At 38.0% G+C, this 14,574-nt stretch overlaps 1 long non-coding RNA gene and 1 other non-coding gene across 3 annotated transcripts in view; one reads left to right on the top strand and one right to left on the bottom strand.

Moving 5' to 3' along the window:
* Nucleotides 1-14,574, bottom strand: part of LOC129527073 (uncharacterized) — a 101,971-nt gene that overhangs the window by 77,057 nt on the left and 10,340 nt on the right. The window contains exon 2 of one of the 2 annotated variants that reach the window (XR_008671935.2): nt 10,252-10,380. The exons of the other annotated variant lie outside the window; for it this stretch is intronic. This is a non-coding gene — a long non-coding RNA (uncharacterized lncRNA). The remainder of the gene's footprint in view (nt 1-10,251; nt 10,381-14,574) is intronic. 2 annotated transcript variants of the gene reach the window in all.
* Nucleotides 4,490-4,596, top strand: LOC115931012 (U6 spliceosomal RNA). The gene has a single exon (XR_004067587.1). It is a non-coding gene; the product is annotated as a U6 spliceosomal RNA (small nuclear RNA).

Below are 14,574 nucleotides of genomic sequence, written 5' to 3'. Positions count from 1 at the left end.
AAGGACAAACCCGATGTGCCTTTCTGTCTTTCACACAAACAAATTTCCCATTGAACATGTTCAGGATCACGACTCTGCAGTTTCCCTGAAAAGAATTATTATATCTAAGGACACCGATTCACCAGTTTCACAGTAACTCTGTACTGGCCTGACTTTGTAGCCAGCAGTTAGCACTTCTTCCCCCTCCCCACCTGCCAGGGGGTGATGCTATGAATTCGCAGTAGGAATAAGGAGCTGGAGCAAGATTCCTACTCGACAGTGGATAGCTGGACTTCCTCAGGCACGACTGGCCTGCAAACCGTATAGGTCAGGAAGCAGGTGTCCAGGCTGCCAGAGCATCTCCTGATCCTGTGAAAAATGGGCATTTTCCCAGTTTGGAATATTGTGGATCCAATTTCAAACATCCTGCCTTCCACTAGGATGAGCCACACACACCCGACCCTTAGCCCTTCAACTCTGTTCCTGCTTAGCACAAATGTGTGGGTAGTAGCAAGCAGGGTCAGGAAGGGGGGCAGGAAACAGAGCACAGATTTTATAGATGAGCTTTAGTTCTCCCAGAAGGGCTGCCTCCAGTCAGTCCTCCTGAAATGTTATCCACACAGGCCTTGAAGCAACCTTTATGAAAGTGCAGTTGCCTCATGGCCCACATCGTGTTTCATAGATGATCAAGGTGGGCTCTTTTATCCTATATCTAAGTTTTATGTTTTGTGTGTGGATGAATATGTGAAAGCTGATGGAGTAGATTAATCTGCAGTCACACTTAGGAGTCAGTCTATGAGGAGAAACATCCCACTACAAATGTGAGCTCAAAAAGAAAAGGAGAAAAATGAACAGGCAGCACTCGTCCCTCCTCTTCTTACCTTGTACAGGTCAAAGGGAGGCACAGCTGTGGCCCAGAGAGACCTCTCTGATCCAACCACATGCTCATCTCTCCTGGCATTCTCCACACTACACCTTCCCTCCACCAGCCCTCTTCACCTTAACTCTCAGAAACACAGTTGGTGCCTCAGTAGGTCTGATGCCACCAGCCTTGACTCAGAATGTGCTTAATCCAGTTAGAGCATTCTATCACATTAGAGAGCTCACATTGATTCTCTCCCTCTGAAGTCGGGCCGCATACACAGAGAAACCATCTGGGACTCAGCCATGTTCAGTGAAGAATGTGGATGGCATGGGCATCCTTCCCATTTGGGGATCAAGCCTTCTCTTCTTCAGCTGCAGCTCCTCCAGTGTAATACATGTCCATTTATCAAACTCCCATCTCCTTTCACTTCCGGTCTCTATCACGTATTATTTGAGTTTGCTCAGTCACTTGATTTCTATTTATGAATCGTACACTATGGCTGACCTATGGGACAGGGCAGTGTGTGGATCAGGGCTATTTACAGGGAAGATAGCTTGGTCTATGTCCACAGTGACAGCTTATGAGGAGAAAGGACATGCAAGAAGAGAAAGCATTGCTGGCATCCCTGTCTGTTCTGTGCCAAGAGCCATCATGTTCCTGCTTCCACTCCAATCTTACTCTCATGCCCTCCATGCATCTAAGAGGAGGATGCAGTGCCAACAAAGCCTTCCTGCACATGAAGAAAATTCACATTCCTTAACATTTTCCAGTCCAGCGCTGCCACATCTCCACAGCAGGCAAAACTTTCTTTTCTAAGACACGCTCCTTGCAAACTTTTGGGTATATATCCAGTGGTCTCATAAAACATGTCCTGGGTGTCACATTCAGAACAGGGCATCAGAAGATGAAAATGAGAAATGGTTCCCTTTTTGTTTCTCCCTTCAATCAAATTTTCCTCCTTACCCCATCAGATTTTAAAGTACCACTTATTAAATTACAGTAAGTACTCATTCATTCTGACTCATAGTTCACAAAATATCTGGGATTTATTCTATTGCATATTAGAACCCCCACAGCCCATACCAAATTATACCACCCCATAGTTACATTTGTTTTTCTGGCAGGAGAATACCATTTGTGGGAAGTCATGTTTATGATCATTTCTTTGGTGACATTTCGCGCATGTCACATTAACACCCACGAGCTCAGAGAGAGGGAGTGCAAGTGAAAACTGACAAGCAAACTAGCACTGCCACTCTCAACTGATTTGCAGGAGATGGGTGAAAAGAAGTCGCCTTAGTAGAGCAAGATTAGAGGACAGCCTTTCACACGGACTCCTGGACACAGAGAAACTACTGATTGCTTCTTCCCACATAGTGATACACAAGCTGTCCTCCACCTGCATGGTTTTCACAAACAGAGATGGGCCTGACAATCTAAGAGCCCCAATCTCAAATGTTAATGTTAATGTCTCTTTAAAATGAAAATATAAATTTTATCTGGTAGATATACAAATCTTAAATGTACAGCTTGGTAAGGTTTACTCAAGTGTACACCCATGCAATCAGTCACCTCAATAGAGCATTCTCAATGCTTGGGATGGTTCCTCAGTGCCTAGGCTACTGGCCTTCTAGAGTCAACCATTATTCTAACTTTATCACCATAGATTTGTTTTGAATGTTGAGCTTTCCATGAATGCAATTACACAGTATGTGGCACTTTTCAATCCACTTTATGTCTGTGAGATTAATCCACAGTATTACATACATTTATAGTTTTCTTTTTCATTTTCATTGCTGTGTAGTATTCCACTGTGTGACTATAGCACCATGTATTGTCCCCTCGTACTTCTGATACACAGCAGAATAATTTCCAACACTTAGCTATTATGAATGACGTTCCAACATCGCTGTTAAGTATATTTTGGTGAACGTAAGTATTTGTTTCTCTTGGTATATTCTCAGGATAGAATTTGTTGAGTCATAGGGTATATCTATGTTTACTAGATACTACCAAACATTTTCCCAAAGCGGTTGTACCACTTTCATTCCCACTAGCAGTATATGAAAGTCCAATTTCCTTCATAATTGACATTGTCAATCCCTTTAAGTTTAGTGATTCAGGTTAGTATATATCAATATTTCACAGTCTAATTTTACCTTTTCATGATGAGTAATAGCATTGAGAACTTTTTCATATGTTTGTTGGCCACTTTAACATTATCATTTTGAAGTTTCTGATTAAGACTTTTGGCCATTTTAAATATGATTGCCTGCCTTTTTTTTATTGATTTGAAGTTCTGCCTGCAATCCTTTGTGGGATATAAAGTTCTTAATTTTAAGTCCAAATTATCAATCTTTTAAAAATATTTGCTGCCTTACAATATTATTTAATATTTTTGTACCCCAAAGTCATAAGGGTAATCTACTTTTTCATTTCTTCTAGAAGGTTAATTGTTTTAGCTTTCACATTTAGGTCCCAGGGCCACTGCAGATTATGTATTGCATATAGAGTGAATTGGAAAAAGCAAGGATAAAGGGGTCTTATTTGCCTATTAGAGTTTATGTATAAAGAAAGACTTTAGTACATCCGTTTTGCTCATTTATCAAGCAAACTTTCTTGAAATTAGAGGCAGAAGTAAGATTTGAAGCAAACCCAAATATTTCCCTTCAAGAACTCCAGTAGGTTCTCAAAGTGAGTATCTCAGAAAGACCCACACTCAGCTCTGTCTGGGAAGAGGAATGCAACTGTTGTGAAACATAACCAGAGAAACCTACACTCCACCCCTTCTGTTTCCCCTAAAGGAAAAACAAAAGAAAACAAAAACCATAGTCAATGTGGGATTCAAGGAAAGAAAATCAGAGTGTTGCAGCCAGCGAGAGGAATCAAAATCAGGCATAGAGAAGAAACCTATTTTACCAGAAGAGAGTAAGAAACATTTTATGAAGGCCACAGCCTTAAGTGCAGGCAAATCAAAAAAAGCCTGAGATTTACTCAGAATATTTTAGAATGTTACCCTCTTCTTCATATCTTATGATCACATCAAGGCAGCCCCAAAATAATAAATTACAGCTGAAACAGCTGCAAGATACAAACTAGTTGTAAGTGGTAGAACACAGGAAATCCCTTAAAATAAAAGAGGAGACAAAAACAAGGCCACTACATTTTTTTGAAGCCTTTGGTACTTACAACTTCAACAAATATTAAACAAATCACAACTCCTGGCCAGATTAACACAAATCCTCACATTTAAAATCCTAGTTACCTCAGTTCCTACTGGCTGATACAGTATGTTCAGCTTTAACTGCAAAAAGTCCATGCCCAAACACAATGAAAAACACAGACTACAGAAACAATTCAATAATCAGACCCAGAGACTGTGATATGACAAAGATGTTGGAATTATCAGACAGAGAATGTAAGACAGCTATGGTTAATATGTTAATGCCCCTAATGAAAAAAGTAGATAGACAACATTCAAGGACAGATGTAAACAGAGATAAAAACTTAAAAAAAAAAAAGGAAATGCTAGAAATACCAAACACCTTAATGGAAATTTTTTAAAAATCTCTTTGATAGACTTTTGACATAGCTGAGGAAAGGATCAGTGAACTGGAAGATAATTAAATAGAAACTTTAAAATTGGTGCTTGCTTCAGCAGGATATATACTAAAATTGGAAGGATACACAAAAGGGTAGCATGGCGCCTGCACAAGGATGTCAAGCAAATGTGTGAAGCATTCCATATTTTTCAAGTTGGATAAAAAAAAAAAAAGACATCTTCTGTTTTCCAGAGATCCATTTTAAACGTAACAACATTCATAGAATCAAAGTAAGGATCAATCACACAAACAGCAAAAAGGAGCAGGAGTCAGTATTATTATGTCAGATTTTTTTTTAAACTAACAACAGTAAAAAAGGACAAAGAAAGGCACTATATAATAAAACGTTCAATTCAACAAGATGACTTAACTATCATAAATATATATGCACCCAACATCGAAGAAATTCAGTGTTGCAGCCAGTGAGGGGAATCAGAATCAGTCATAGAGGAGAAGCCTATTTTACCAGAAGAGAGTAAGAAACATTTTATGAAGGCCACAGCCTTAAATGCAGGCAAATCAAAAAAGTCTTGAGTACTTGTTCATAAAACAAGTACTTCTAGGCCTAAAAAAAAAAAAAGGCCTAGGTCGCCATACAATAATAGGGGGAGACTTCAACACCCCACTGCCAGCATTAGACAGATTATTGAGGCAGAAACTAACAAAGAAATTCTGGACTTAAATTTGACACAACCAACTGGACCTAATAAACATCTGTAGAACACTCCACCCATCAAGCACAGAATATACATTATTCTCATCTGCACTTGGAACATATTCTAATACTGACCATATGCTCAGCCATACAGCAAGTCTGAATAACTTTTATAAAAATTGAAATCATACCAATGATACTTTCATGTCATAGTGAAATAAAAATATCTCTCCAAACTACACAATTACATGGAAATTAAATAACTTGTTCCTGAATGACTTTTGAGTAGACAGGGAAATTAAGGCCAAAATTTAAAAATTCTTTGACATAAATGAAAACAAAACACAACATAGCAAAGTCTCTGAGATGCAGCCAAAGCAGTGTTAAGAAGAAAAGTTTATAGTGCTAAATGCCTAAATCAAAAAGTTAGAAAGATCTAAAATTAATAATCTTAACATCACACCTAGAGGAACTAAAAAAAGGAACAAACTAACCCCAAAGTTAGTATAAAAAAACAAATAACTAATCAGAGCAGAACTGAATGAAATCAAGACCCAAAAATCCATACAAAGGATCAACAAAACCAAAAGCTTATTCTTTGAAAGGATAAACAAGATCAATAGACCAGCAGCAAGGTTAACAAAGAAGAAAAAAATACAGAAGATCCAAATAAACACAATCAGAAACAACAAAGGTAACATTACACCAGATTCCACAGAAATACAAAAAATCATCTGCAACTATTTATAAACACTTCTGTGTACACAAACTAGAAAACCTATGGAAAATGGATAAATTCCTGGAAATACACAACTTCCTAAGAGTGAATCACAAAGAAACTGAAACCTTGGACATATCAATAATGAGTTCTGAAATTGAATCAGTAATTCAGAACACACCAACAAAGAAAAGCCCTGGACCAGATGGATTCACAGCTCAATTTTACTAGACATAGAACGAAGAGTTAATACCATTCCTACTGAAACTATTCCAAAAATTTGAGGAGGAGGGACTCCTCCCTAAATCATTCTACGAAGCCAGCATCACTCTGATACCAAAATCTGGCAAAGACACAACAACAACAAAAGAAAACTACAGCCCAATATCCTTGATGGAGATAGATTCAAAAATCCTCAACAAAATAGTAGCAAAATCAATCCAACAGCACATCAAAAAGTTAATTGACCAAGATCAAATTGACTTTATTTGCAGGATACAGGGCTTGTTCAACATGTGCAAATCAATAAATGTGAATCACTACATAAACAGAATTAAAAATAAAACAATGTGTTCATCTCAGCAGACACAGAAAAAGTTTTCTATAAAACTAGTATCCTTCCACGATAAAAACCCTCAATAAACTAGACATCAGAGGGGACATACCTCAAAATAATAACTGCCACCTGTGGCAAACCCACAACCAACATCATATTGAATGGGCAAAAGCTGGAAGCATTACCCTTGAGAAGTGGAACAAGATAAGAATGCCCATTCTCACCACTCCTATTCAACATAGTGCTGGAAGTCCTGGCCAGAGCAAGCAGGCAAGAGAAGTAAATAAAAGGCATCCAAATAGGAAAAGAGGAAGCCAAACTATCTCTCTTTGTTGGTAATATGATTCTATACCTAGAAAACCCTAAAGAGTCCCCCAAAAGGCTCCCAGAGCTGATAAGCAACTTCAGTAAAGTTTAAGGATACAAAATAAATATACAAAAACCAGTAGCATTTCTGTATACCAACTACATTCAAATTGAAAGCCAATTCAACAGTTCAATCCCGGCTGGGCGCAGTGGCTCACGCCTGTAACACCAGCACTTTGGGAGGCTGAGGTGGGCGAATCACGAGGTCAGGAGAGCGAGACCATCCTGGCTAACACTGTGAAACCCTGTCTCCACTAAAAATACAAAAAATTAGCTGGGAGTGGTGGCGGGCACCTGTAGTCCCAGCTACTCAGGAGGCTGAGGCAGGAGAATGGCGTGAACCTGGGAGGCGGAGCTTGCAGTGAGCCGAGATCGCGCCACTGCACTCCAGCCTGGGCAACAGGGCAAGACTCCGTCTCAAAAAAAAAAAAAAAAAAAAAAGAATTCAATCCTATTTACAATAGCCACACACAAACAAAATACCTTGGAATACATCTAACCAAGGAGGTAAAAAATATCTACAAGGATAACTACAAAACACTGCTGAAAGAAATCACAGATGACACAAACAAATGGAAAACATTCGATGCTCACAGTTCAGATGAGTTAGTATCTTTAACAACATGGCCATATGTCTCAAAGCACTCTACAGATTCAACACCATTCCTATCAAACTATCAACATCATTTTTACAGAAATAGAAAAAAAAGGGTATTAGTCCATTTTCCCGTTGCTGATAAAGAAACACCCAAGACTGGGCAACTTACAAAAGAAAGTTTTATTGGACTTACAGTTCCACATGGTTGGGGAGACCTCACAATCATGGCAGAAGGCAAGGAGAAGCAAGTCACATCTTATGTGGATGGCAGCAGGCAAAAAGAGCTTGTACAGGGCAACTTCTGTTTTAAAAACCAACAGATCTCCTGAGACCCATTCACTATCATGAAAACAGGGAAGGAAAGACCCACCCCCATAATTCACAGTCATGTCCCACCAGGTCCCTCCCACAACACATGGGAATTATGGGAGCTACAAGATGATATTTGGGTGGGGACACAGAGCCAAACTATATCAAAAAGTATTCTAAAATTTACATGGAACCAGAAAAGAGCCCAAATAACCAAAGTAATCCTTAACAATAAGAACAAAGCTCGAGGCATCACATGGTCATACTTCAAGCTATATTACAAGGCTACTGTAACCAAAACAACATAGTACAGGTACACAAAGTGATACACAGACCAATGGAACTGGATAAAGAACCCAAGAATAAAGCTACACACCTAATCATCTGTAATCATAATCATCTGATCTTCAACAAAGTCAACAATAACAAGCAATAAGGAAAGGACTCCCGACTTATTACATAGTGCTGGGCTCACTGGCTAGCTGTATGCACAAGATCAAAACTGAACACCTTCCTTTCACTATATACAAAAATCAACTCAAGATGGATTAAATAGTTAAATACAAGCCCTACAACATGAAAACCCTAGAAGAAAACCTACAAATACCATTCTGGACGTTGTCCTTGGCAAATAATTTATGTCTGAATCCCCAAAAGGAATTGCAACAAAAATAAAAGTTGACAAGTGGCACCTAATTAAACTAAAGAGCTTCTGCTAAGTGAAAGAAACTATCAACGGAGTAAACAGACAACCTTCGAGAATGAGAGAAAATATTCACAAACTATGAATCCAACAAAGGTCTGATATCCAGAATTTATAAGGAACTTAAAACAAGCAAAAAACAAACAAACCCATTAAAATGTAGGCAAAGAACATGAACAGACACTTCTTAAAAGAAAACATACAAATGGCCAACAAACATATGAAAAATGCTCAACATGACTAATCATTAGAGAAATGAAATCAATATCACAATGAGATATCATCTCACATTGGTTAGAATGGCTATTACTAAAAAGTAAAAAAAAAAAACACATGCTTTGTGAGGTTGCAGAGAAAAGGGTACACTCATACACTGTTGGTGGGAATACATATTAGGTCAGCCACTGTGGAAAGCAATGTGGCAATTTCTCAAAGAACTTAAAACAGGATGACTCAGTAATTCTATTACTTGGTATATACCTGAAAGAAAATAAATCATTTCACCAACAAGACACATGTACTGGTATGTTCATCACAGCACTATTCACAATACCAAAGACATCGAATTAACCTAGATGCCCATCTAGGTGGACTGGATAAAGAAAATGTAGTACCTATACATCATGGTACATATGCAGCCATAAAAAAGAATTAACTCACGTCCTTTGCAACAACATGGGTAGAGCTGGAGGCCATTATCCTAAGCAAATTAGCACAAGAAGAGAAAACCAAATACCCTGTGTTCTCACTTATAAGTAGCGGCTAAACATTGAGTACACATGGACATAAAAATAGGAACAGTAGATACTGGAGACTATTAAGAGGGAAAGGGTGAGAAGGAGGCAAAGGCTGAAAAAATACATCAGGTTACTATGCTCACTACCTGGGTGACAGGATCATTCATACACCAAACCTCAGTGATATGCAATTTACCCATGTAAAAACCTGCACATGTACCCCCTGAACCTAAAAAAAAAAAGTTGAAACAAAAAGGAAACCTTACAAGTGAAATGCAAAGAGGAAAAAAGGAATGAAAACAAAATCCAAAAATAGAAATGACATCCAAGAACTGTGTGATAGTCTTAAAAGGTATAAGTACTAATAACTGGAATACTGGAAAGATAAGAAAAAAAGGATGGAGCACAATAAATACTTGAAATAATAATGGCCAAGAACTTCCAAAATTTATTAATTCCTCCCTAAAACCCGCAGATTCAAGGAGCTCAAAAGTACCAAATAAGATAAACACTTAAAACACACATATACACACATACACACAAGCGCACACACACACACACACACCCCTATTGAAACATCAGAAAATCAAAGGAAAATAGAAAATCTCTTTTTTAAAAAGCCAGAGGAGAAAAATCTTACCTATAAAAAAACAAGGATAAGAATTACAGTGAAAAACAACCCAAAATATGGTTATTGGAAAGTATCTAGCTAGGAGAGCCAATAAAACAGAATAAACAAATAATATCAGAAAATAAAAGAGGAGTCACTATTGATCTTATGAGTATTAACAGGATAATAAGAGCATACTGTGAAAAATTCTATGTCCACAAATATGGTAACTTTGATAAAATAAATTAATTACTTAAAAATCACAAGTATGAAAACTCACACACAGAAAAATATATTAACCTGAGTAGCCCCACATGTATTAAAAATTGTCTTAATTAAAACCTTTTTAATAAAGAAAGCACAAGGAATAGATGGTTTTAGTTGTGAATTCTTTAAGTAAGAAATAGTTCCACATTTTCACAATGTATTTCCCAAAATAGCAGCAGTGGGAGAACATATCAGCTCATTTTATGAGACCAGCATTACCCTAATACCAAAATCAGACAAATATATTACAAGAAAAGAAAACTAAAGTCAAATATATTCAAAATACCTTAACATAGTATCATCCACCAATATCCAGTAAAATGACAGCATATTATTATCAGGGATATTAGCGCCAGGAATGCAAGGCTGGTTCAAATTTTGTGCATCAGTTTAGGTAATTCATCATATTAACAGACTGAAAAAGAAGAAAAAAATATGACCATATAAATCGAAGAAGAAAAATCATTTGAAAATAATTATTATCCATTCAAATAAAAAATCTCAAAAAAATAGGAATAGACGGGAGCGCTTCTTTAGCTTAGTAAAGGGTATATGTGGGAAAATAGTTAACATTATAGTGGTGAGAGACTAAATGCATTCCTCCTACGATCAGGAACAAGGAATGGATGTCTTCTCTTATAAATCTTTTTTTTTTTACATTTCTTTTTTTTTAATTTATTTTTATTATACTTTAAGTTTTAGGGTACATGTGCACAATGTGCAGGTTAGTTACACATGTATACATGTGCCATGCTGGTGCGCTGCACCCACTAACTCGTCATCTAGCATTAGGTATATCTCCCAAGGCTATCCCTTCCCCCTCTCCCCACCCCACAACAGTCCCCAGAGTGTGATGTTCCCCTTCCTGTGTCCATGTGTTCTCATTGTTCAATTCCCACCTATGAGTGAGAATATGCAGTGTTTGGTTTTTTGTTCTTGTGATAGTTTACTGAGAATGGTGATTTCCAATTTCATCCATGTCTCTACAAAGGAAGTGAACTCATCATTTTTTATGGCTGCATAGTATTCCATGGTGTATATGTGCCACATTTTCTTAATCCAGTCTATCATTGTTGGACATTTGGGTTGGTTCCAAGTCTTTGCTATTGTGAATAATGCCGCAATAAACATATGTGTGCATGTGTCTTTATAGCAGCATGATTTATAGTCCTTTGGGTATATACCCAGTAATGGGATCTTAATTGACAATGTACTCAAAGTCCTGACTAATGTAGTAAGAAAAAAATAGTATACAAAGAAAGATATTTTTATTTACAGATGACATGATTTTCTTTTTCTCCCCATACTAACCACTAAACTAAAAAGAGGACATGATTTTCTATGTAAAAATTTTCTAAACATTTACAATAAAGTTCCTGGAACTAATAGGCAAATATAACAAGGTCAGAGGATACAGGTGCTTTCCTATAAATAAAATATTAACTATTGGAACTTAAAATATAAAAAATAATAGTATTTACAATAGCACACAAAAATGAAGTACTTATATATGTCTACAGGATCTCTATGCATAAAACTACAAAACACTGATGAAAGAAATCAAGATCTAACTAAAGGGAAAGCTAGTCACTATTCATGGGTTAATAAGCTCAGTATTGATAAAATATACATTCTTCCTTACTGGACCTACAGACTCAATGAAATCCCAATCAAAATCCCAGGAAGCCATCTTCTAGATATCAACAACGTATTCTAAAATTCCTATAAAAACACAAAGGACCTAAAATAGCCAACACAATACTGAAGAAGAAAAGCAAAATCGGAGGACTCATACTAGCAAATCTAAAACTTAACATGAAGATAGAACAATCCAGACAGTGTGATATTGTTGAAAAAAATAGACATAGATCAATGGAACAGAATGGAGAGACCAGAAAGAGACCCTCACAGTCAAACTGATTTTTGAGAAAGGCACACAGGCAATCCAAAGGAGAAGGAACAGTGTTTTTTTGTTGTTGTTTGTTTGTTTTAACAAATAGTGTTGGGACGGTTGGATGTTCAAATGCTAAAATATGAACCTAGACAATGGCCAGGCACGGTGGCTCGTGCCTGTAATCCCAGCACTTTGGAAGGCTGAGGCGGGTGGTTCTTTTGAGGTCAGGAGTTCGAGACCAGCCTGAGCAACGTGGTGAAACCCTGTCTCCACTTAAAATACAAAATTAGCTGGGTGTGGTGGCACATGCCTGTAATCCCAGCTACTTGAGAGGCTGAGACAGGAGAATCGCTTGAACTCAGGAGGCGGAGGTTGCAGTGAGCCAAGATCGTGCCACTGCACTCCAGCCCAAGCAACAAAAGCGAAATGCTATCTCAAAAATTAATTAATTAATTAATTAATTAAAATAAAATATGGTCCTAGACAAAAACTTCATCCTTTCACAAAGATTACCTCAAAAATGAATCATAGGCCTAAATGTAAATTGCAAAGCTATAAAAATTCTAGAATAATACAGTGATGGTTAATACTGAGTGTGAATTTGATTGGATTGAAGGATGTAAACTATTGTTCCTGGATCTGTCTGTGAGGGTGTTGCCAAAGGAGACTGACATTTGAGTCAGTGGACTCGGAGAGGCAGACTCACCCTCAATGTGGGTGGGCACCATCTAATCAGCTGCCAGTGTGGCTAGGATAAAAGCAGGAAGAGGAACGTGGAAGGACTTGACTGGCTTAATCTTTGGGACTGCATTCTTCTCCTGTGCTGGATGCTTCCTGCCCTTGAACATCAGACTCATCAGCTTTTGGACTCTTGGACCTTCGACTAGAGACTGAAGGCTGCACTGCTGGCTTCCACACATTTGAGGTTTTGGGACTCAGACTGGCTTCCTTTCTCCTCAGCTTGCAGAGGGCCTACTGTGGGACTTCATGTTGTGATTGTATGAGTCAATACTACTTAATAAACTTCCCTTTATACATACATCTATCCTGTTAGTTCTGTCCCTCTAGAGAACCCTAATACAGATTTGTAAGAGAAAATCTATGCCACTTAGGATTTGGCAATACATTTTTAAATACAACATCAAAAGCATACTCCATAAAATTAAAAAATGATCAACTAAATTTTATTAAAATTATTAAAACTGCCATGTGAAAAAAAGTCAAGAAATGTAAAGTCACAGCCTAGCAGAAATATTGCAAAACACATATCAGAAAAAATACTTATACCCAAAATAAGAGGCCAGGCTTGGTTCAAACCTACAATCCAAGCAATTTGGGAGACTGAGGCAGGAGAACCACTTGAGGCCAGGAGTTCAAGACCAGCATGGGCAATATGCAAAAACCCTGTTTCTAAAAAAACATAAATAAATAATCTACATGTGTTGGTGTGCACCTGTTGGAAAAAAAAAAGCAAAGATCTCTTAAAATTCAACAAAAAGAAATCAAATATAGTATTCCTCCTTTATCCAAATGGAGTATGTTCCAATACCACCAGTGGTTGCCTGAAACTCCAGAAAGTACCAAACCCTATATATATAAATACTATGTAGAATGTCTTTTTTTCTTCACAATTTCATGGATTGAAGATTCATCCTTAGCGTAAATGTTGGCAACCTCAACATATTTTTTTCTTTCCTTGTTAAGTCAAGAACTATTACCTAGTTACTTAAATGAAGCAGTTCAGGCTTCTCTTTGGCATATCAGAATTGTCAGCATCACTCTTGTGCCTTGGAGCCATTATTAGAACTGCCTTTGCAAAAAAAAGTAACAGTGAGAAAATTGTAACAGTGAAAGAGATCTGACCTAACCAACTGTGTCTTGCTTCTAACCTCCAAATTGCCCTTGTCCATTGTATTAGTCAATTTTCATGCTGCTGATAAAGACATACCCAAGACTGGGAAGAAAAAGAGGCTTAATTGGACTTACAGTTCTACATGGCTAGGGAGGCGTCAGAATCATGGCAGGAGAAGAAAGGCACTTCTTACATGGTGGCAGCAAGAGAAAATGAGGAAGAAGCAAAAGCAGAAACCCCTGATAAGTCCATCAGATATCAAGAGACTTATTCACTATCATGAGACTAGCATGGGAAAGACTGGCCCCCATGATTCGATGACCTCCCCTGGGTCCCTCCCACAATATGTAGGAAACCTGGGAGATACAATTCAAGTTGAGATTTGGGTGAGGACACAGCCAAACCCTATCATTCCACCCCTGGCCCCTCCAAATCTCACGTCCTCACATTTCAAAGTCAATCATGCCTTCCCAACAGTCCCCCAGGTCTTAACACATTTCAGCATTAACCCAAAAGTCCACAGTCCTAAGTTTCATCTGAGACAAGGCAAATCCCTTCTGCCTGTGAGCCTGTAAAATCAAAAGCAAGTTAGTCACTTCCAAGATACAATGGGGGTTACAGGTACTGGGTAAATACAGACATTCCAAATGGAAGAGACTGGCCAAACAAAGGAGTTACAGGGCCTTTGTTGCAAGTCTGAAATCCAGCGGGGCAGTCAAATCTCAAAGCTCCACAATGATCTCTTTTGACTCCAGATCTTACATCCAGGTCACACTGATGCAAGAGGTGGGTTCCCATGGTCTTGGGCAGCTCTGCCCCTGTGGCTTTGCAGGGTACAGCCTCCCTCCTGGCTGCTTTCACAG

Source organism: Gorilla gorilla, chromosome 16, assembly GCF_029281585.2.
Source record: "Gorilla gorilla gorilla isolate KB3781 chromosome 16, NHGRI_mGorGor1-v2.1_pri, whole genome shotgun sequence".
Lineage (NCBI taxonomy): Eukaryota > Metazoa > Chordata > Mammalia > Primates > Hominidae > Gorilla > Gorilla gorilla.
Note: the sequence above shows the minus strand (reverse complement) of the source record. Positions and strands in the feature narration are given on the sequence as shown.